This window comes from Aquarana catesbeiana, linkage group LG03 (genome assembly GCF_042186555.1).
Source record: "Aquarana catesbeiana isolate 2022-GZ linkage group LG03, ASM4218655v1, whole genome shotgun sequence".
Lineage (NCBI taxonomy): Eukaryota > Metazoa > Chordata > Amphibia > Anura > Ranidae > Aquarana > Aquarana catesbeiana.
The window spans coordinates 571,970,678-571,993,878 of record NC_133326.1 but is presented as its reverse complement, the minus strand read 5'-3'; the positions used below and the strand labels follow the sequence as shown (position 1 = coordinate 571,993,878).

The window sequence follows — 23,201 nt, the reverse complement described above, 5'->3', positions numbered from 1 at the left end:
ACAAAAAGCTTGCAGCATTGAGTAAAAAAAAAATAAAAAGCAAAGTTGGCACTATGCATTTTTTTTTATATATGTAGCGCTGGTAGATTTTAATCTACCGCTGATAGGTAAATCTAGTGGGTTACTTATTATAGGAAGTTATATTTGCCTCTGTTCCAGCTTGGCTGACGTTGCGTGTAGTTCCACACTGTGCCGGTGGGTGTCGTTGTCGCCATGGGCCAGTGTTGGAAAAGCAACGTGTTGAAGCGTATGAGTGCTCCTCTGTCCCGGAGATAACTCGGTGGAGGTGGTCCTCCGAGTTGCATTCTGGGAGAGAGTATTTATGGGACAGACGCCATGTTCTGGGGTTCGTTTTCAGCCACCTGCTGGCCCTCCTGGCCGACAGGTATGTGTTAAGAGTACCACCTCGTGGTCCTCCGTTCCAGAGGCCCACGTCGCTGTGGCGTGTGGGTGGGCCCAGAAGCCTGTCTGGGGCCTACCACAGCAGCAGAGGAATGGTCCTGAGCTGTCTATCCTGAGTGAAGAAGCTGGACAACCGAGAAGATCCCAGGGGAGGACCCGTCATGGAAGGATCATGCAAAGTGCTGGTCTGGAGAGGGGCCTGGTGACTCGGTTGGAGGACGTATCCTGAAGTAGTCTTCCTGCATAGTACTGCCGGGTTGGCTTAAAGGTTCAAGTACTGTGTCTGACATTCATCGCAAACCATTACATCCTGTGGCAGAGGATCGTACGGGTTTTATTTCAAACAAGTCAACAAGTCTGTGGCAGAGACTTTTGTTCGTGCTACGTACTGGCTGCTAGACAAGTAAGAGAGGTGTATCCAGACGGGCAAAGATTGAATCCCACAAGGGGAGCGCATTCAACTACAAGTGTTCAATTACAAAGAATGTTCTGAAGAATACTAAGGAAAGGTATTTGAGCTTCCCTGCAGCTTTCCTTCTGCCTCTTTCCTGCTACTTCCTTTATTTGTTCATTAAAGCATTGGAAAATCTACTCAAGTGTTTGGTGCTTATATCGTCCAGAGGTAAACTCAACGGAACCCTAGACCCGGTGTCGGTGAAACAGAGGTATCGAGAGTGAAGGTAACAAGCCCGCTTTAAACCAGCAGCTCCACCGAGAGTTAGTGCTACATGTGGGGGCTCGTCCGGGATTTGTTGGCTGTCAATTCTCGCAACCTAGAGAGGTGTTTCACCGGGAGTTTACAGTGAGAGCTGGACTTTGTTAATTTCTCAAAAAAGAAGAGGTTAAAAGTTGCAGGACTTTATTTCTGACTGCGTAGGCGGTGGGCGCCAGTGAAAGCCCGGGAGCTACATGATCAGAAGAACAAGTGGGAGGAGCTTATCCTACTTGATACCACGTGGGACGCATGTATGTGTTTTGGCGCCAGAGAAGAAGAGAGGCCTCGTGATTGTGCTGAGAAGATCAGACTGTGGCCATGTCTTTTTCAGCGATGCAGCCAATTATGGGACCAAGAATGTTCCCTGCGAGCACCGTGTCAAGTACTGTGCTGACCGGAACCCTGCTTACAGATACCGGTATTCGTCTGAAGCTGCAGGGGAGGTTTGTTCTCTATACCGCTGGAGATATCGAAGGGCTGGGCATGATTTGCCACAAATGTGAAGGACTGGCCGTACATCTCTGTCCATTTGTTTGCTGCCCGCAATGTGGAGAATATCTGTTTCTGGTGGAGCAACCTACCATGTCGCCCCGTGCTTATCGAATGGATTGGGCTACAGGTATCGCCACAGTAGAAGCTGCTACTGCTGCGGAAAGAGAACGGCAGGCCGTGACTTTGCCTGTTGTTGCCGAGAGTGTTCCGGAGAGACACTGCTGTTGCCGTCTCATCAGCGGACATTACCTTAAGTTCTACGTCCACCACACCTATCCCTGTTGTACCTGTACAGAAGAAGGTGGGATATGTGAAGGCTTCCCGTGGCCGTGATCGAGGCCTACCCCGGAGACTACCCGAACCGAATCCAACAAAGTCCACGACAGGAACGGGTGAGCAATTGATGGGAAATGTATCTGGGAGTGTAAATAAATATCTGCCAGCAGAAGAACTGGGAGATTCGGAGATAGAATCCATGTCGGATCTCTCCGGTGATGATGACCTGTTTGAGACTATGTCACAAGAGCTGTTATGGGCCCAAGGCAAAGATGTCGCCTCTGCTATGACTTTCCCTGAATGGACAGCCCTGAGTTCTGGGAAAACGTCACCTTGTGTGGAGCCACACAGCACTGTAAATGAGACATTGTCAAAAGTTGCTAGTTCACTTCAGACACCGGCTGGGTCTATGGTGAGCAAATCATTGAATTCATGTGTGCCTCCTGGTATGGGGAAAAATAGATCCTTACCTAAACTTGCACGTTTGCAGAGAATGTTGAACAAGCGTGTAGTTACGGAATATGGTTTGGAGTTCCCTTATGTCCCTCAGGACATAATGCAAGTGATTGAAGCTAACCGGGAGCTTTGGTAAAGTGAAGCTGTTTGGGACTATTTGTCTGTGCCTAAGTCTTTCCGAAAGACTGGATGTTCTGTTAAAATGGATGAACGTTACAGTGGATGTTTTATGCACTGGAATTTCGGTCGGCACATCTATGCTGACAGAGTGGTCATCTGTAGGCCCGGAAAAGATGACGTTGTGTATTTCATCACTACAGTGGATGAACTGGGAAAAGCACTGACATTGCCAGATCCCCGGTTTTATTGGTAATTATGGACAAAGGAACTTTGGGGTAGTTAGTTAGTTAGTGTCAGTATATAGAGATCTTCGTGGTCAAGATCTGAATGCTCATCTCAGTGTTTCAAATCCAAGGACTTCATTTTGCTAGCCGGATTTCTTTCATTTAAAGAAAAAATTTATATATAGGGATGGACTCCTAAAGATTATTCTGGTATAGATAACGGGAAGAGAGTTTCATTTTTTTTAAAAGATGAGACTTTGCTCCTGAAATTGTATAGGTCGCATGTGTGTTTAACATGTTTTCCTTTTCAGGAACCATTTGATCTCCTATCAAGCTGTTAGGCTTTTCAGCTAAGATAGATAGTGAGGAAATGTACAGTCATAGGATGGTTTTGTTTGCGGATGTGAACATATTGTTTTACAAATGTTAATCTTATAATGTCTTTCTACTGTCTTTCCTTCTTCTTTACCTAAATCCAAGTTATAAGCTCAAATACCTGCTCTCAGGCTTGGGAGTTATTATTTTTGTGACAGATGTTGAGGACAACGTCTATTGTACTTGGGGGGAGTATGTAGCGCTGGTAGATTTTAATCTACCGCTGATAGGTAAATCTAGTGGGTTACTTAATATAGAAAGTTATATTTGCCTCTGTTCCAGCTTGGCTGACGTTGCGTGTAGTTCCACACTGTGCCGGTGGGTGTCGTTGTTGCCATGGGCCAGTGTTGGAAAAGCAACGTGTTGAAGTGTATGAGTGCTCCTCTGTCCCGGAGATAACTCGGTGGAGGTGGTCCTCCGAGTTCCATTCTGGGAGAGGGTATTTATGGGACAGACGCCATGTTCTGGGGTTCGTTTTCAGCCACCTGGTGGCCCTCCTGGCCGACAGGTATGTGTTAAGAGTACCACCTCGTGGTCCTCCGTTCCAGAGGCCCAAGTCGCTGCGGCGTGTGGGTGGGCCCAGAAGCCTGTCTGGGGCCTACCACAGCAGCAGAGGAATGGTCCTGAGCTGTCTATCTTGAGTGAAGAAGCTGGACAACCGAGAAGATCCCAGGGGAGGACACGTCATGGAAGGATCATGCAGAGTGCTGGTCTGGAGAGGGGCCTGGTGACTCGGTTGGAGGACGTATCCTGAAGTAGTCTTACTGCATAGTACTGCCCGGTGTTGGCTTAAAGGTTCAAGTACTGTGTCTGACATTCATCGCAAACCATTACATCCTGTGGCAGGGGATCGTACGGGTTTTATTTCAAACAAGTCTGTGGCAGAGACTTTTGTTCGTGCTACGTGCTGGCTGCTAGACAAGTGAGAGAGGTCTATCCAGGCGGGCAAAGATTGAATCCCACAAGGGGAGCGCATTCAACTACAAGTGTTCAATTACAAAGAATGTTCTGAAGAATACTGAGGAAAGGTATTTGAGCTTCCCTGCAGCTTTCCTTCTGCCTCTTTCCTGCTACTTCCTTTATTTGTTCATTAAAGCATTGGAAAACCTACTCAAGTGTTTGGTGCTTATATCGTTCAGAGGTAAACTTAACGGAACCCTAGACCCGGTGCCGGTGAAACAGAGGTATCGAGAGTGAAGGTAACAAGCCCGCTTTAAACCAGCAGCTCCACCGAGAGTTAGTGTTACATATATATACAGAAAAGTTATTTTCATGAAGCCATTTTGTCTCTTAGTCAAATTGCCCCAATGGATCACAGGTGGCAAAAACAAAGGTCATAGATTTTTAAGTGGTTGTAAAGGAAATAATAATAAAAAAAAAAAAATAACAAACATGTCTATACTTACCTCCTCTCTGGGGGCACTCTGCGCCGATTGACTTGGCCCTGCCCCCTGCTCCCTTGTCACTGGCTTTGATTGACAGCGGTGGAAGTCAATGGCTCCCGCTGCCTCAGCAAAGCCAGTGAAACCCAGAAATGAGGGGAGAAAAGAGCTGCAGATGTGCACAGTGCTGGATCGAATGAGAGCTCAGGCAATTGTAAGGGGGGAGAAGGGGCCAATACCTATGCCTAAACATTTTTTACCTTAGTGCAAAGAATGCATTAAGGTAAAAAAATTTTATGGTTTTAGATTAAGATATACTTTAAGTAAAATTGTACACATGGCTGCTCTCAATCACTCCAAGACTCTCTCAGATGGTGGATCTTTACTCAGATGAGGCCACCAGGCCCATGAGATAACCTCCTACCCATGGTCGAAGATTTGGCTATGCTTTAAATGTGAAACATAGATGACTGGCTTTCTATAGCTTGCACTTTTAGGCCTCATGCACAGAGGATGTAAAAAATTTAGCTTTTTCAGGCAATTGACTTTTTTTTCAGCCTATAAATGCACTTTCTGTTTGCCTGTGGTCATGACCACATAGGCATTTATAGGCTTATTAGAAGAGGAGTGTTTAGAGGCTGAACAAAAAAAATGCACTGGCAGAAAAAAACATGCCTAAACGTAGTGCTTGGGTGTTCATTCGTTCCAATAATTTATTCTAACCAATAGAATTGAGCCTGAATGCATGTGCAAAAATCAGCTTTAGGCATGTTTTTTAGGCAGCTTTTTTCCTGCTAGGAGTAAAGGTGTCCAGGGGAGGAAAAAAACATCCTGCGCGCATGATGCCTAAGCAGTTTTAGCAATTCCAGCTCCTTTATTTAAGTTTTGACAGGTTCCCTTTGAATGTGCTATACTGCAGACAATTATCTGAATGACCATAAATTATATAGTGAGTGTGACTTCTTTTTTTTACGTCCCTTGTTATTATTACTGCCTAGTTAAGAAATAGTTAAACTAGAATAAAAAATTCAATCATCCCTGTCTTCTAGATCTTGAGTCGTTAAACCGTCCAGGCAGTTATGAAAAGTGACATAGCGATGTACGCCTGCCAAACCTGCATTCCCTCAGCCTTCGCATGGTTGCTGGATAAACCGACAGGTTTGGGAGGCTCATATATAGATACATCTGCGGATATAGAGCGTGAGCTTCACTTTCTCACCTTCATTGCTTTTGCTTACCTAAAAGAAAAAATGTTTCATTATTAGTTTGTTGGACATCCTTAAAGTGATTGTAAAGCTTATTTATTTTATTAAAATAAGAAACATGTTATACTTACATACTCTTGACAATGGTATTGCACAGCGTAGCTTCTTCTCAGGTCCTGTGCTGGCACTTTCGGCTCCTCCTCTTCTCGGGGTATCACCACAGGAAGCCACTTCCTATGAGGGGACACTTGCTGGCACGCTCTCGAGCCATGCTGTGTGCATCTATTGACACACACAGAGCAGCTCAGCACTGCCCCCCACTCTTTGCTCATAGAATTTGATTGACAGCAGCAGGAGCCAATAGATCCCGCAGTTGCCTCTGTGAGCAGAGAGAGAGGACAGAGCCACTGTAGACAGGCACAGCGCTGGATCAAGAGCAGGCTCGGGTAAATATATGGGGAGGGTGAGGGAGGGTGAGGGGGCAATACAAGTACAGGGACATTTTTTACCTTAATGCAAGAAATTAATTAAGGTAAAAATATCCAGTCTTTAGAATCACTTTAAGTCACGTGTAGTAACCTTTAACTTACACTAATATAAGATGAAATATGCAGAGACAGAGGTTACCTTCAGTTAAAATTAATCAATATAGTCAGGGAATTTGACAGTTGAAATATTGTACAAATATCATCTTTACCTGTAAAATTTTGATTGACTCTGCTGCACCTAGGCCTTACTGTTAATGGAGCCGTTTGTGACACTTGTGATGGTTACATTGTCAAATCCCACTGTTGCAACTAGAATGTGACGATTACACACTCATTATATTTTCATATTACAAGGTTTCACAAACCAACAACCAACATATTTTTTTAGCAGACTGAAATTACAGTTTGCTAGATACCAAATATGATATAGATATAGGTCTAATGTGTTCCAATAGCTTTCTGGACCTTGTAATATACAGTATGAGTTTGATGTCTAACTGATTGGCATCTGCCCATACATTATTGTAACCCCATTTTTAAGAAAGTGACTCCACTACCATAGGATTAACAGAATATTGATTGGGGTCGAGAGTTTGAGATGCATGAAAGTTCAATTGTTGGTCAAAAACTAGACTGACGTGTATTGTTTGACTGCTTTTTTAGACTGGACCATTCATAGTACAACAGAGCCCTCATTATGAAAAGCCTTGGTATTTATGACATTGTTTAAACAATGTGCAAACATAAAAAAATATAAAAGAAGATGAACCCAAAAACATTATCACCTTCCATTTTATCCAAAGCATTTGATCCTCTTTTGGGTTTTTGTGGCTGCAAAATTTCACTTCAGTCATGTCAGTGTCACAGCACAGCTTCCATAGTGGAACCAAGCTCCCCAGCACAAATAAAATGTAGGGATGAGCCCGAGGATCATCGGGTGTCCGTTTGTTCTAAATCAAACCTAACATATGGGGCGTTCATGGGAAATTCGAGCACCGCGGAACGCCCCATATTGCACTGCGATATCAGAGTGCAGTGCTGTATGATGATTGGCCAAAATATGCAGGTCAGGTGCATGCTTTGGCCAATCATCATACAGCAATGCACTCTGATCTCACAGTGCAATATGGGGTGAGCTCTGCTGAGCACAGTGAGCTCTGCTGAGAGAGCCATAATTGGCCAAAGGCAGGGTGCCTTTGGCCAATCATGACTCAGGGGGACTAAGTCCACGCCCCACACTATATAAGGCTGCTTACATAGTGGCTATGTATAGTGTGTGGACGGAGATAGTTTGAGCTAGATTAGACAGGCAGGTTAGTTAGTGGCAGTGTATTTTATATATATATATATATATATATATATATATATATATACAGTCTAGTATATATATATATATATATATATATATATATATACTCTGCATTTAGCGTAGACTAGATATTCAGTGTAGACTCTATATTCAGTCAGTGCAGGCAGTGTATTTAATATATATATATATATATATATATATATATATATATATATATATATATATATATATACATATATATATATATATACATATATATATATATATATATATATATATATATATATATATATATATATATATATATATATATATATATATAATATTCTGCATTCAGTGTAGCCCATATATTCAGTGTATACTCTATATTCAGTCAATGCAGGCAGTGTAGTTTATATAACACAGTGTATTGAAGTGGTTAAGGGGAACTCTGCAGCAAAATTTTTTAAAAATTGGCATGGGGGTCCCCCTCAAAATCTATACCAGGCCCCTCAGGTATGTTATGGGTTTTAAGGGGAAGCCTGCTCCAAAATTTTAAAAAAATGGGGTTCCCCCCAAAATCCATACCAGACCCTTACCTGAGCATGCAACCAGGCAGGCCGCAGGAAAAGGGGGGGAAGAGAGAGCGCCTCCCCTCCTGAACTGTACCAGGCCACATGCCCTCAATATGGGGAGGGTGCTTTGGGGTCCCCCCCCAATCAATGAATCAATGAACTACCTAGAGCACTCAACAGTGCCCTGGTAGTTCATTGAGAACTTTCATGCCATCATCTGCAAAGGATGTCGGTACTTGTAGTTCATTCATTCACAGATCTCTATGAATGAATGATGCGGTCGTGTGGGCAGAACCCCGCACGGCCACGCTTTTTTTCAAATAGTGACAGTAGGTGCTGGGAGAAGATCCCCGGCCCGCTGTCACAGGGTGGAGGGGATTCGGGGACTGGCTGTAGGAGCGGGAACATGTTACATGTTCCACTCTAAAAAGGTGAACTTATCCTTTGTGTGTAAAGACAGATTGCAATTTGATAAGAAGTATTAAAAGAAAGACCACTAACCATGTTGCTTAGTATCGGTTAAAAAACATTTAACAAATTTACTGGAATATTATGTGTGTGTGCTTACAATATAAATACAGTATATATCTACTGTACATACTAGCCTAGCCACTCTGGTCAAACTGGTCAAACCATGTCTTTATGGAGCTGACTTTGTGCACAGGAGCATAGTTATGCTGCAACAGAAAAGGGTCTTCTCCAATCTGTTACCAAGGGGAAAGAATGGTATAATTTTCTTTGTACTGTATGTTGTAGCATTACAGAACTATTCATTGGAAACACCTGAAATTAATAATTTGAAGGGCTGTCCACATCATTTGGCAATATAAGTAAGTGTGACACTTAGGTGTCCATGTACATTTGGCCATATGTACATCTATATAGCCGCCAGATGTAGATATCTTTAAAGGTTGGCTGGAGTTCTCCTCTAAATCTTTTTATGGTTCCTGGCCTGGAAAGGTCTTACTTTTTTCTCACGGTTCTCCATGTGCAAAGTATACTAGAGTGAGCCTCAGCGGGGTTTTATGAAATAAATACAGTTTTGCCAAAAGAAAAGTAGTAACTTTGTCTAAAAACAGATACCGTAAGTACTAATTTGCAGGCTATATGCTTGCCGAGACATTTTAATTTATTTTAAGATTGTTGATCTTGTAGATTGTAGATTCATCTACAAGACGCCATCTGATCTTTAATATGCACAGCGTTATAAATTATGCATCACAACAAAAGTATCCTGTGGACCAGTCAGGCACTTTGCTCATTTTTTTTTTTTGCCTAAAAATATGATGCATTTCTTAGATGAAGTAGTGGAATTATTAAGGGCTTTCAAGAAAGTACCTTTTGCTGGGATTATTAGATTTATTGGCGTTACTGATATACGGTATTGTTTTTAGTATGTGCTAGGAGACATCTTAATCCATCACAGAACACACTTGGGATTCACATATCAAGTGATGAGAGTAAAGCTATCTGCAAGTCTCCCGACTGTTTTGTTGAGGTCAGTAGCTATGGAAGAACTGTATCTTAAGATTTGCATTGAAATGAGTTTGCATCTTAAACAGAACATGCAATCGTTTTTTGGTGTTTTTTACTTCAAAGTTTACAAATTTAAAAGATTATATTTTATAGCAACTAAAAAATGTATATATCCTACAAATAAACGGTTAATCCAAGGTACATCGATGATATTTACTATGCAAAACATGCTGGGTGCCTAAAACCTTTGCATGCTTATTGACACCCTATGTGTAACTGATCAAAGGCACCCATTCATGTAAAGTGGAACTATGGGCAAAAATTACATATATGTTGCAGCTTTTGTTTTTTTGAGCCACCCCATAACAGTTTTATTACATGTATTACATGTACAAAACACTATAGATTTTAAAGGGATTTTTTTGTGTAAAAGGAACATACCCTTACAGAAAATCAGTTGACTGGGCAGTCTCAAAACAGAGACTAAGGGTATATCAGTGACTAAGATGTATCTCTTAACTAGAGTGAAGAAAAGTGAAGTTATTCACCTGGCTGTGTTATTAGACATACCCCATAGAGCCTGCACCTTGAAAAAACAAGATAGTAATTCCAGGTCAAATTAAACCCCCATTTGTTCAATTGGAAGCACAATGCTTGAAACAGACCAATTTGCCAGAAAATTCAGTCGTTTGAGGTGGAAATGTTTTGTGTTAAATAAATCATCTGTTTTGCCATCTTAAGATAATCAATTGCACACACTAAACATGCAGAATTTGATCTTTAATACCAATAAAATGTACCTGTGACTATATAGTAATTAGCATAACTAACCAATTCATACAAATTAGGTCCACTTAAGCAGACTCCTACATTACAACAATTTAGTTGCTCTTGCAGGGGAAAAGCCCCTTTCCAGGCAGGAAAAATATTTACCATTACAGTCTGGAATTTGGAGGGGCAAAGGTCAGGCAATGGTATAATGCTTGTTTAAGCCTAACTAAACTGTGCAAAAATTTCACCCCCACCTTACAGCAGTGCAATGGTTACAACCCTTTTCAGGTGCTATAATCTTCTCCATGGGCTACTTCTAGGTGTTGGGTTTTCAGCCTTTGATTGGCCAGCACTGATTGGGAATTAGTCATTTCGGCACAGCTGGAGTGTGCCAGGAACCTATGCTGTGCTGCACATGCACACCTTAGTGTGCATTCATTAGGAATTAAAGCGGTGTTCCGGCCGAAATTATACTTTTTAAATAAAAATACCCCTATAATACACAAGCTTAATGTATTCTAGTAAAGTTAGTCTGTAAACTAAGGTCTGTTTCGTTAGTTTATAGCAGTAGTTTGTTATTTTATAAACTTACAGCAGGCCGTGGCCATCTTAAATGTGGGCAGCCAGACTGTATTTTCTTCCTGGATCTCATCCTTGCAGATCTCGCACATGCTCAGTGCAGCACAAGCTGTGTAATAGGTTTCAGGTCAGGTTTCCATAGCAATGGCAGTGTCATAGGAAGTTGCGGCCCCTTCCCAGGAGGCATTGCAAACAGGAAATGATGCGATGGGCCATGGCCAGGGAGGAGGAAGTGAAAAATGTATACAGCAGATATACAGTAGGTGCTGAGAAAAACATTTTTAAAATATTCAATTTGTTTACAGTGCACAGTTTAATGAGGGATGCTGAAGAGTTGTAAAAGTGGGTGGAACTCCACTTTAAGAGTTGCCTGCTCACATATTTTTAAAATTTTAGGTTTAATTCCACTTTAAGTCTGGGGGTAGTGGAATAGGCTGTAATACTTACCCTATGTCTCACTCCGGGAGGCTCCCTTCATCTGTGCGGATGGTCACCCAAAACCTGTTTTCCGTGCACGCTGATGTCAAGTATAATGCGAGGTCAATAGTCCTGCAATGAATGTTGAGGACGTAGAGGGCCCACCCACTACCCGGATCACTGGAGAAAAGAAGAGAGCGCCAGAGAATTCAGTAGCAAGGTATAAAATACGTATTACAGCTTATTCCTCCACAAAAAACAGAATGGTTTCTAGTTTTTGACAAATATTTCAGCACCATAAAGTCAATGAGGGGAATTTATAAAAACTGGAGCAGGCATAATCTGGAGCAGCCATGCATGGCAACCAATCAGTTTCTAGCTTTTATTTTCAAAGCTTAACTGTACAAGCTGAAGAAGCTGTACAAGCTAAACTGTGTGCTCCAGTTTTGATAAATTGCCCCCAATTTGTTGCCAATATAGTGACTACTAACCAAATGTGGCGGCCTGCCCAACCTCCGAAGGCCTAAAGGTGACCTAAAGAGTTAGGGAGAGCTGACAGCCTTCTTCACAGTATGGGTTTCTAGACATGATGGGTGTAATGCACGTTGAAATCATGGGCGCCAGTCACTTTTTGGATGCAAAGAAAAGAGATTTATTGTCTCTTAACAAGAACTGAGGGAGAGAGGGTTTAGGACCAGGATATGCTTAGGCAGATGCAATAGCAAGTGGCAGACTCCAAGAAAAATGATAGACAGACAGCTATACAGGTAGAGGGCTTTTAAGCTGGATGCAGCAACTGTATTTGTAGAACTGCTGTCTCCTATGGCAACTGAACTTTGAACAGTCAATAGAGATCCATACACATAACTCACAGTAACCCGTTATAGATCTATTCTCACATCTCACAGTGACTTACTGTAGATCTTCACTCACTGCACTCCTGGTCTCTTACTAGACTTCAAGATCCCAGTCATCACTGGATCCCCTGCGCTTTTCCACAGCTAACCCACTGTATTCTCGAGCGTCACCCCTGCTAACCCACTGGGTCCCTGGCTTGGCACTCTGCTGAAGCTTTCCCACTTGTTCACCGTCCCCGGCTAGTGAATAAGGTTGCTCTGGTACTTCTTCAGACTTCCAAAACTGGCCTCTGATAACCAGAGTAGTTGTTCCTTAATGGAAACTGTGTATCCTTTATCTCTGACCTCACTTGCCTCTGGTAACAGAAGTGGTCGTCCCATGTGGCAACTGCTTCTCTCTCACCACTGGCAACGATGCGGATCCCTGTCTGGTGAAACCTCTGCAACTTGGTTGGGCTTTCAGCCAAAATCCCCAACTCCGCACTGTTTCTCTCAAACCTGGATAGGCCTCAGCCAGCCTAGCAGCCAGGTGCTCCTGGGATAGGCCTCAGGCTTCTGGCCTAGCAACCCAGAGCCTTGTGACACACATCCACCCAGACAGCCATCCAGGAGGCACAGAACAGCGATCACCTGACTCCTCCCGAATAAACTGGCTCTCCCGGCAGGCCAAGCTACTAAAGAAACTCCTGCCAATTGGCTGAGACAACTCATCCACTCCTAGTCTGAATTTCCTATGCCCTAGTCATTCAAATGCCACAGGCAACAATGCCACCTAGTGACAGAAGAGGGAAGTGCATCAAATCCAGAGTTAGGGAAAAGCCAGTGAATCTCCTATCAATCAGCCAGGCTAGTTACCAACTAGCAAGATAAATTTGTTAGCAACCCTGTCTACTACCAGGGTGCTACAAAAATGTAACCAAGATATGAAGCAACTACAAATCTCTTGTGAAGATGAGGCCTAAGACAGCCAGTATATACCTGGCAGGGGTTTATTGCTATGCTAAAATTGGAGAGTCTCTTATTCTGGCTGCAAGGGAACGTTGCACAAGGCTGGAGGAACAAGAATCAACTGTGAAAGACATCATTCAAGTTCAAATACACAAAGGGGTTGATTTAGTAAAACTGGAGAGTGCAAAATTTAGTGCAGCTCTGCATAGAAATCAATCAACCAATCACAGTTTTTTTTTGTCAAAGCTTCATTGAAAAAGCTGAAGTTAGAAGCTGAAAGGAATATTGCACTCTCCAGTTTTAGGAAAATCAACCCCTGTCTGCCCTGTATGACCTTTATAAAAGGACGTCTTGAACAGCTGGGGAAAAGCACAGCTTAACCAATTGTTACCTGCTGGACATGTTGTGTATAATATATGCCAGAGTAAAACAACACAAAAACATAACAGAAAAAAACTCAATTATATATTTTTTAAAAAATGATATGAGTTTAATCCAATTGCGCATTAATTTCTGGGTCAAGCTGAAATAAACATAAAGAGCAGTAACAACAACAATGACATAAAAGTATAACTAAAATAAAACTATAAAAAAATTAAAAGAAAAATATATAATTATAAAATATTTACAATATATACAGTATAATATATATTTTGCTTGTTAGCTTGTTCAGTTCAGCTTTGACAAAAAAAAACCTGAAAGCTGGTTGGTTTCAATGCAGAGCTGCATGAGATTTTGCACTCAGGTGTTTTTAAATCAACCCCAATGTGTTGGAGTGTGTATATGTGTGTGTGTGTGTGGCCGAGTACGTTTTTATAAATATATACATGCATAGATACGGATTTATATCTTAAAGCTTCATCGTAATCAAGGCTCAGGTCTCATTATTGTACATGTAATTATTATTATTCTTGGATCTTGCACTGTGTTGTGATATATTTATGTTGATATCTACTTTGCTTGCAGGCTGGTGACTCATCCTTATATAATCAATGAGCGCTGTCATTTATACTGCTTATAAAGTTTTTTTTATTGTTTTTAATCCAATCCCAAGCCCAGTTATACAAGTTATACTGTCATAGATTCTGGTATAGGTGGGGTTCATGATATTTTTGCTGATATTGCAAATACATTATGTAGAAAAGGATACAGATTTACACAGAGATACCAATTTATGTATAACTGCTCCACTGTATACAATCAACATCAATCTATAAGAGATAGTGAGGCCGATTTTCTAAAGCAATTAAGAATGTTCACCCAATAATTTGTGCGACAATTTACCTTAATTATCCAATCATGTGTAAAGCAAATTCCTTTTTACTTTTTTCAGGGCACATCATTGAATGGTTAAAGTGAATATTCACACCATTTGTTTTTTGAACATTCTCAACTGCTTTAGTAAATCAGCCTTGATCTATTGTTCTCTGCTGCTGGTACTGGTTGCACACTGCCATCAGTTTATACACCGGAAATAGCTGTAAAATCAAATTGTTCTACATTCATTGGAGCACAATGTCCGCAGTCTAACATTCTAAGTATAATGTATATGGATGCAGCATTGCAGCAGAGTATCATAATAAAAATACTGCGATGTATAAAACATTTTTTCTTGCCTTATATATGACAGATTGAGCAGATAATAGGATACTTTGTATATTTTGTACATACAGACACATACATGTAGTAGTGTACAAGGCTGTGACCTTTGTGAACCTGCACCACTGAGTTGTAACTAGGAAAGAGTAGAGGTAGAATCAATGTATGTAATTGCAAAATTAGCAGTTTTGTATTGGCAAAATATTAATATAAAATTTTCTTAACTGAAGTAAAATTTCCTTGATCAAAAAAAGCAATCTACTCTTTTTACCTCTCTTTATGTTGAGGTTTTTTTGTGTGTGTCTTTAAGGTGATTTCATTTATTTTGTTTACTTTTATTTTATTTTTTTGCTGTAATGTAAAAAAATGTATCTTACACTTTCTCCACTTATTTTCTTTTCTGTGAAAAAAAAAAATATTAAGGCTAATAAGGGGGCAGGATAGCTTAAAGGAGCTTCTGAAACCTTAAAGATCCACCTAATGCCTAATGCACACAAAACCTTAATTTTGCCTTTGCCACTAATTCCAATGCATTTCAGCAAAATTACAAAATGTCATCAGAATTACTGAATTTTTGCAGAAGTTTGGAGGAAATGAAAATTCCTAATGTTTCTTATTCCTAGATGTAATTTTATATTGGCTGTGGCAAAGTCACGTACACAATTGAATATTATGTTACACAATGAAAAAAATTACTTTCTGTATTTTATACAGAACATAATCATCCTGCATCAATACAATTCAGTATATATATTATAAGGCAATGTAAAATGTATCTAAACCCAAAGACAAAAAATGTAATATATTGCAGCTTATCAGGCCTTAGATGTGAAGGCTGCATTATTTTTGTTAAGCCTTTTTTGTTTATTTTCACCTGCCGATGCTCTCAGTAATATATTTCCTGTCCTAGGGTGTCTACACTCATTTCTCCACTGTATCTATTGAAGGAGCCATGGTTGTCACTCAGGTTGGACTTTGAATATGTCTGCCTTTGTACATCTCCATTATATATGGAGTGATGAAATGGGTAATTTACACAAGAAAGATAAGGATGTTTTTGCAGGAACAAAAAAAAAGAAAAATAAGGATGTTTTTGCTTCCAGTTCATCTCATTGGAAATGACAAGGACGCTTAATTTTAAACAGCAGCCAATTTTAAATGCACCCACCACATTTAATGACTAGTAAATTACAATTATTTTTGGTTATTGTTCTTAGCTTGGGTTACTACTACTACTACTACTACTACTACTACTAATGTTTTAATAATATTTACTGAATATAGTAATTCATTATAAGGTATTGCCTTTTATAATGACTAAAGCTTACATGACCTACAGATTTTGTTCAAGCTGAACTCTGGTAAGCTTTAACCACTTGCCGACTGGCTCACACCGATATAAGTTGGCAAAGTGGCACGGGTGTGCAAAACAACGTACCCGTACGACGCTGCTTCATCGGCAGCTAGCGGGTCTCGCGGACTCGATGTCCACCGGTGGCCCGCGATCGTGACACGGAGAGGCAGAACAGGGAGATGACTATGTAAACAAGGCATTTCCCTGTTCTGGATAGCTAAATGACAGGGATCTACTGCTCCCAGTGACGGGAACAGTGATCTCTGTCATGTTCTAGTGAGCCCATCCCCCCTACAGTTAGAACACGCCCAGGGAACTCATTTAACCCCATGATCGTGTTTAACCCCTTCCCTGTTAGTGACATTTACACAGTAATCAGTGCATTTTTATAGCACTGATCGCTGTATAAATGGCAATGGTCCCAAAATAGTGTCAAAAGTGTCCGGTCTGTCCGCCACAATGTTGCAGTCACAATAAAAATTGCAGATCGCTGCCATTACTAATAAAAAAAATAATAATAAAAATGCTATAAATCTATCCCCTATTTTTTTTTACCAAAAATATGTAGAAGAATACATATCGGCCTAAACAGGGGAAGAAATTTGTTCTTTTATATATATTTTTTGGGATATGTATTATAGCAAAAAGTAAAAAATATTGCTTTTTTTTTCAAAATGTTCGCTTTTTTTTGTTTATAACGCAAAAAATAAAAACCGCAGAGGTGATCAAATACCACTAAAAGAAGGCTCTATTTCTGGGGAAAAAAAGGACATAAATTTTGTTGGGCTACAATGTTGCACAACCGTGCAATTGTCAGTTAAAATGACACAGTGCCGTATCGCAAAAAAGGGCTTGGTCGGGAAGGGGGTAAATCCTTTCGGGGCTGAAGTGGTTAAAAACTATGTTCATGATTTACTGCTTATTTAGACTAGGAGGGTTAAATGCAGAAAATCACTTACCTTATTCATTGTTCTCATAGTAGCCGCTGATTCACTGATTCACCACACCGATTATCCTCACCATTTCAGAATGTGGGCGGGTCCTGCAAGCTACCACATAGAATGCAGGACCATTGGTGGTCACAGGTACTGCTTTGTACCTGATGATTTTGGCATGGGGGGGGGGGGGGGGTCGCACACCAAAGAGAATAGGAGTGGCTTTGTGGGTCCAGCCATCACTTCCCAAGTTGGCAGGAACGAAGCCTGTAGAACTGAGAAGAAAGTTAAGTAATGCTCTCTTTATCATCCCCTGAACTAATTGGTCAGTACTAAATGAATATAGAGGGAAGGAGAACTCCAGTTACATTTATTTTATGGCTGACCGGAATTCAGATTTCAAGTAACTGTATAGTGTTGAGTTTTAGAATATTCATAGCTGGTTACTCAAGTCAGCATGGGAAAGTAAGATGTCTGCAGTTGCTTTTCTCCTATATCTCCGTAGCTTGAATGGGAATGAGCAGCCAAACCAACTTTTCTGCTTATGTGCCATCTACAACATGCCATTAACTTAAAGTAGCCTTTCTTAAAGCAGGCCATATATCTTACAGTCTGATTGCACACATCCTACAATCCTAGATCTCCTACAATCTCTTTTAGATATTTACAATCAAGGTAATACGTTCATCTCTTTTAGATTAATATAATCTATGTAATATGAGGACATGACGTTAAATTAGGTGGAAGGAGGTTAAAAATTTACCTTAAAGAGTAACTCCACTTTTGTGGGGAAAAATTGCAAATAAAGAAAAAATAATCTAGCGTATACAATTGCGACACAAGTCATATTGTAATTGAATGTTATTAAAAATTACCTTTCCTTTTCAATCTGCAGACGCTGTAATTTTCTATAAATGCAATGCAATTTGGCTACATGGAATTGTTCTGTACACAGAATGTGTACTGACCACGCCCCAGAAACATAATTTCCTGCTTGTGTGATTGTGATTGGCTCACCAATTTTCCCAGAAGTCTGCCTAACATACAAATCAGATTTCAGGCATCCCCTGCAACAAAAATGCAATTTTTGGTGAGATACTCCCAATAGGAACACGTCTAAAAGGATGAAGGCCCAGGAGATTTCTTCATTAGTGCTCTGCAGCTGCACAGCCGATAGATAATTATGAAACCACTCCCATTAGATCCACTCAGCCCAGAGGCACAGGTGAATAAACAGGGATTTCTTCAGTATAATAAAAGGTAGGAATCTGCAACAAAGGTTGTTATAATCCTTGCAATGTACATAGATCACCCAGAGGAAACTGTTTTTTTCCTCAACAAAAGTGGAGTTACGCTTTAAAAAGGGACTGTTTTACCAAAAGAGCAGCCGATGCTTAGAACAGACTTTCAGCATAGATAGTAAGTAGTGATGAGCTAAGGTTTCCCTGGGAAACTGTCACATGATAGCAGGCCGCTTGCCCAATCAGCCGCAGCCGGGAAAATCCTCAATCTGCAGCCCCAAGTAACAAAGGGGCAGGGATGTTGGTACCATCATTGACCTAACATGGCCATGTCTGCACAATGCAATTGACAAAATATGACCACGTGGCTATATTAGGTTTTAGCTGACAGAGCTGATAGCCTGCTTCATGTGGCAGCTTTCTGCGTGTTTGGGATGAACTGGGCCTTAACTCTTCACTAGTAAAGACCAGTCAAAACATGCCTGAGAAAAACATAGACCTATACTCAAAAAGGTTAAAAAAAAACCTAAAAATTAAAACAAGGGGCTGACTCAATGGACTATTTGGTCCAATTGGATAGGAATAATATGTGTAGCCATTTATTCTAAAATACCTAGTTCTCTGGCTGTTGGGCTGGCCCTCTGCCTTTTACACTTTTGAAGTCATTGACCAAGAACAAATATACAGATTAGTAAACTCAGAGAAAAGTCTGGAGTCATTATCTGTATACTTCTTTTAGGTCGTGGCACCCAACAGTAAATTATAAGGTTTTACATGACAGCGAGGCAACTAGGATTTGCAGAAGGAAAGGTCAGCAATGGCAGTCTTTATGTTTCTTTACATTACCTCTATATCATACAATACTGTAGATGCAGTTATAATACTAGTACTACCTGTACAGTACATAGCAGATTATAGCTGTAAAGACATTCAATAATATCTGTATACAGTGGCCGCTGGTGCTCAAAATTTTTGGGGGGGGTGCAAGCAGACTGAAAAATTCTGAAACAAAACCATCAATTGCAGCCTCACTGTGCCCATCAAATGCAGCCACTGCGCCCATCAATTGTAGCCTTACTGTGCCATCAAACGCAGCCACTGTGCCCATCAAACGCAGCCATTGTGCCATCAAACGCAGCCTCTGTGCCCATCAATAGCAGCCACCGTGCCATCAAATGCAGTCACTGTGCCATCAAACGCAGCCACTGTGCCCATCAATAACAGCCACTGTGCCATCAAACGCAGCCACTATGACCATCAAACGCTGCCACTGTGCCCATCAAATGCTGCCACTGTGTACATACTCCACCCTACTCACAGCCGGTACTACCTGTACATTACACAGCACACTGTCACCCTACAGACAGACAGTACTACCTGTATATTATAGAGCACACTGTCACCCTACAGACAGACAGTACTACAGTACCTGTACATTATAGAGCACACTGTCACCCTACAGACAGACAGTACTACATGTACATTACACAGCACACTGTCACCCTACAGACAGACAGTACTACATGTACATTACACAGCACACTGTCACCCTACAGACAGACAGTACTACCTGTACATTATAGAGCACACTGTCACCCTACAGACAGACAGTAATGCCTGTACATTATACAGCACACTGTCACCCTACAGACAGACAGTACTACATGTACATTACACAGCACACTGTCACCCTACAGACAGACAGTACTACCTGTAAATTATAGAGCACACTGTCACCCTACAGACAGACAGTACTACCTGTAAATTATAGAGCACACTGTCACCCTACAGACAGACAGTACTACCTGTACATTATACAGCACAATGTCATCCTACAGACAGACAGTACTACCTGTACATTACACAGCACACTGTCACCCTACAGACAGACAGTACTACCTGTACATTATAGAGCACACTGTCACCCTACAGACAGACAGTACTACCTGTACATTATACAGCACACTGTCACCCTACAGACAGACAGTACTACCTGTACATTATACAGCACACTGTCACCCTACAGACAGACAGTACTACCTGTACATTATACAGCACACTGTCACCCTACAGACAGACAGTACCACCTGTACATTATACAGCACACTGTCACCCTACAGACAGACAGTACTACCTGTACATTACACAGCACACTGTCACCCTACAGACAGACAGTACTACCTGTACATTATAGAGCACACTGTCACCCTACAGACAGACAGTACTACCTGTACATTATACAGCACAATGTCATCCTACAGACAGTATTACCGGTACATTATACAGCACACTGTCATCCTATAGACAGGCAGTACTACCTGTACATTATACAGCACACTGTCATCCTACAGACAGGCAGTACTACCTGTACATTATAGAGCACACTGTCACCCTACAGACAGCACTACCTGTACATTATACAGCACACTGTCATCCTACAGACAGACAGTACTACCTGTATATTATACAGCACACTGTCTTCCTACTGACAGACAGTACTACCTGTACATTATACAGCACACTGTCATCCCAGACAGACAGTACTACCTGTACATTATACAGCACACTGTCATCCCAGGCAGACTGTACTGCCTGTACATTATACAGCACACTGTCACCCTACAGACAGACAGTACTACCTGTACATTATACAGCACACTGTCATCCTACAGACAGACAGTACTACCTGTACATTATACAGCACACTGTCACCCTACAGACAGACAGTACTACCTGTACATTATAGAGCACACTGTCACCCCACAGACAGACAGTACTACCTGTACATTATACAGCACACTGTCATTCTACAGACAGACAGTACTACCTGTACATTATACAGCACACTGTCACCCTACAGACAGACAGTACTACCTGTACATTATAGAGCACACTGTCACCCTACAGACAGCACTACCTGTACATTATACAGCACACTGTCTTCCTACAGACAGGCAGTACTACCTGTACATTATACAGCACACTGTCATCCCACAGACAGACAGTACTACCTCTACATTATACAGCACAGTATCACCCTATGGACAGCTGGTACTACCTGTACTTTACGTAGCACAGTGTCATCCTACAGACAGCCGGTACTACCTGTACATTACACAGCACCGTGTTACCCTAAATATAGCAGGTACTACCTGTAAATTACATGGCACAATGTCACCCTGCAGACAGCTGTTAAAATCTATACATTACATAGAGTAGCATCACCCAATGGACAGCCAGTACTACCTGTACATTACACAGCACAGTGTCACCCTATAAACAGTTGGTAGTACCTGTACATTACACAGCCCAGTCTCACCTTACAGAAAACCAGTACTACCTGTACATTACATAGCACAGTGTTACCCCACAGACAACCAGTAGTACCTGTACATTACACAGCATTGTGTTACTCTAAAGACAGCCAGTTAACCTGTACATTACACAGCACAGTGTCAACCTACAGACAGCTGGTAAAACCTGCACATTACACAGCATAGTGTCACCTTACAGACGTCTGGTATAAACAGTGGCAGACACTCTTTGGGGGGGAAGCAGTCACCCTCTGCATACAGTATAAAGGCGTCTTCTCTCTTATAGAGGAAGTAGCTCCTTTTAGCAAAACACTGTTGACTCTCACGCTTCCAAGGAAAACACCCCGATGTCCTAATGACTGTCCCATGTAAATCAACAGATTCTGACACCTTTTATTATCTGTGATTGCTGTTTCATGCTTTTCCCCTGATCTCCTGCCCTGTACCCAAAACAAAATTTACTCTGCACCCAGGACTAAGTATTGTCCACATGTGACATTGTGAGCCTCTTACCTTGTGCAGAAGCAGCTCCCATCTGTCAGATCATAGCAGTCTTTGTACTCAGTTTTCTGTTGTGCCTGTATAAATGGAACAGTAAAGTCTCTCCATGGAGTCTGCAAAGTTTTCTGTGCTGCAAAGTGAATGTACTGCAGGCTCTGCTGCCCCCAGTTCACAGAAAGGCTGAACTGCTCTCACTTCCACCAGGCTTCTTAATCTGCTTATATTTGCAACTCTAAAAAGTGAAAAACAGCCTTGTGCCGAATTCATATATTACATTAGGCAAAACTCACAAAACTTTAGCTCAAGGATAGCCATGTGACAGTAAATATCTATTTGCATTGGACTCAACTGAAAATAACCGTAATTTTTTTAAAATAAGTAAACTTAATCTGGTGTGTAAGCTGTCTGAATTGCGCCTTTTTGTAAAAAATTTCTATAGGACAGACAGCACAGGTCATCTCCAACCTTAGATGACACAAGCAACTTTCTTAATAAATAGTTCAAACCCTTCACAGACAGAATACACTGTCCTTCTATAGACAAGGTGCAGAAATAGGGCTTCGCTGCTCCACACATATAGATAATTTCCCATTTTTATATGTTTAACATGGCACATTCTGTGTAGCACCATACTTTTATTAGTTTATATGTTTGTCATTGTTAAATACTCTTAGATGGTAAGCTCTAACGAGCAGGGCCCTCTGATTCCTCCTGTATTAAATTGTATTGTAACTATATTTTCTGCCATAACGCCTGTGCCATGGGCAAACTGTCGGTGCTATATAAGTCCTGTATAATAATAAAAATAATAGAAATAATAATAATAAACATTAATGCAATATTTTAGGTATATATGATATATCTATCTATCTATCTATCTATCTATCTATCTATCTATCTATCTATCTATCTATCTAGAATGATAACACTCAAACACAGGGGTTTAGTTACTAAAGATGTAGAGAATTTTCATCTACCTTAGTAAATACGATTTTAATATCCAAATGGAGAAAAGCTGTATATAGAAATACAAATTAAATTAAAATGAAATAAATGTACAAGAAAAAAAGAAAAAGCTGTATATAGAAATACAAATTAAATTAAAATGAAATAAATGTACAAGAAAAACAGAGTTTTTGCTAATCTTCTGTATTAGGATGATGTGAACACAGTTTAACATTATTCAGTAAACTAAGAACACATTGGAAAAC

At 40.9% G+C, this 23,201-nt stretch overlaps 1 long non-coding RNA gene across 1 annotated transcript in view; it reads right to left on the bottom strand.

Moving 5' to 3' along the window:
• Window positions 1–22,229, bottom strand: part of LOC141132916 (uncharacterized) — a 41,736-nt gene extending 19,507 nt beyond the window's left edge. The window contains exons 1-2 of the long non-coding RNA XR_012242984.1: window positions 22,003–22,229; window positions 16,959–17,209 (exon numbers count right to left, since the gene is read on the bottom strand). This is a non-coding gene — a long non-coding RNA (uncharacterized lncRNA). The remainder of the gene's footprint in view (window positions 1–16,958; window positions 17,210–22,002) is intronic.
• Between the last annotated feature and the right edge of the window lie 972 nt (window positions 22,230–23,201).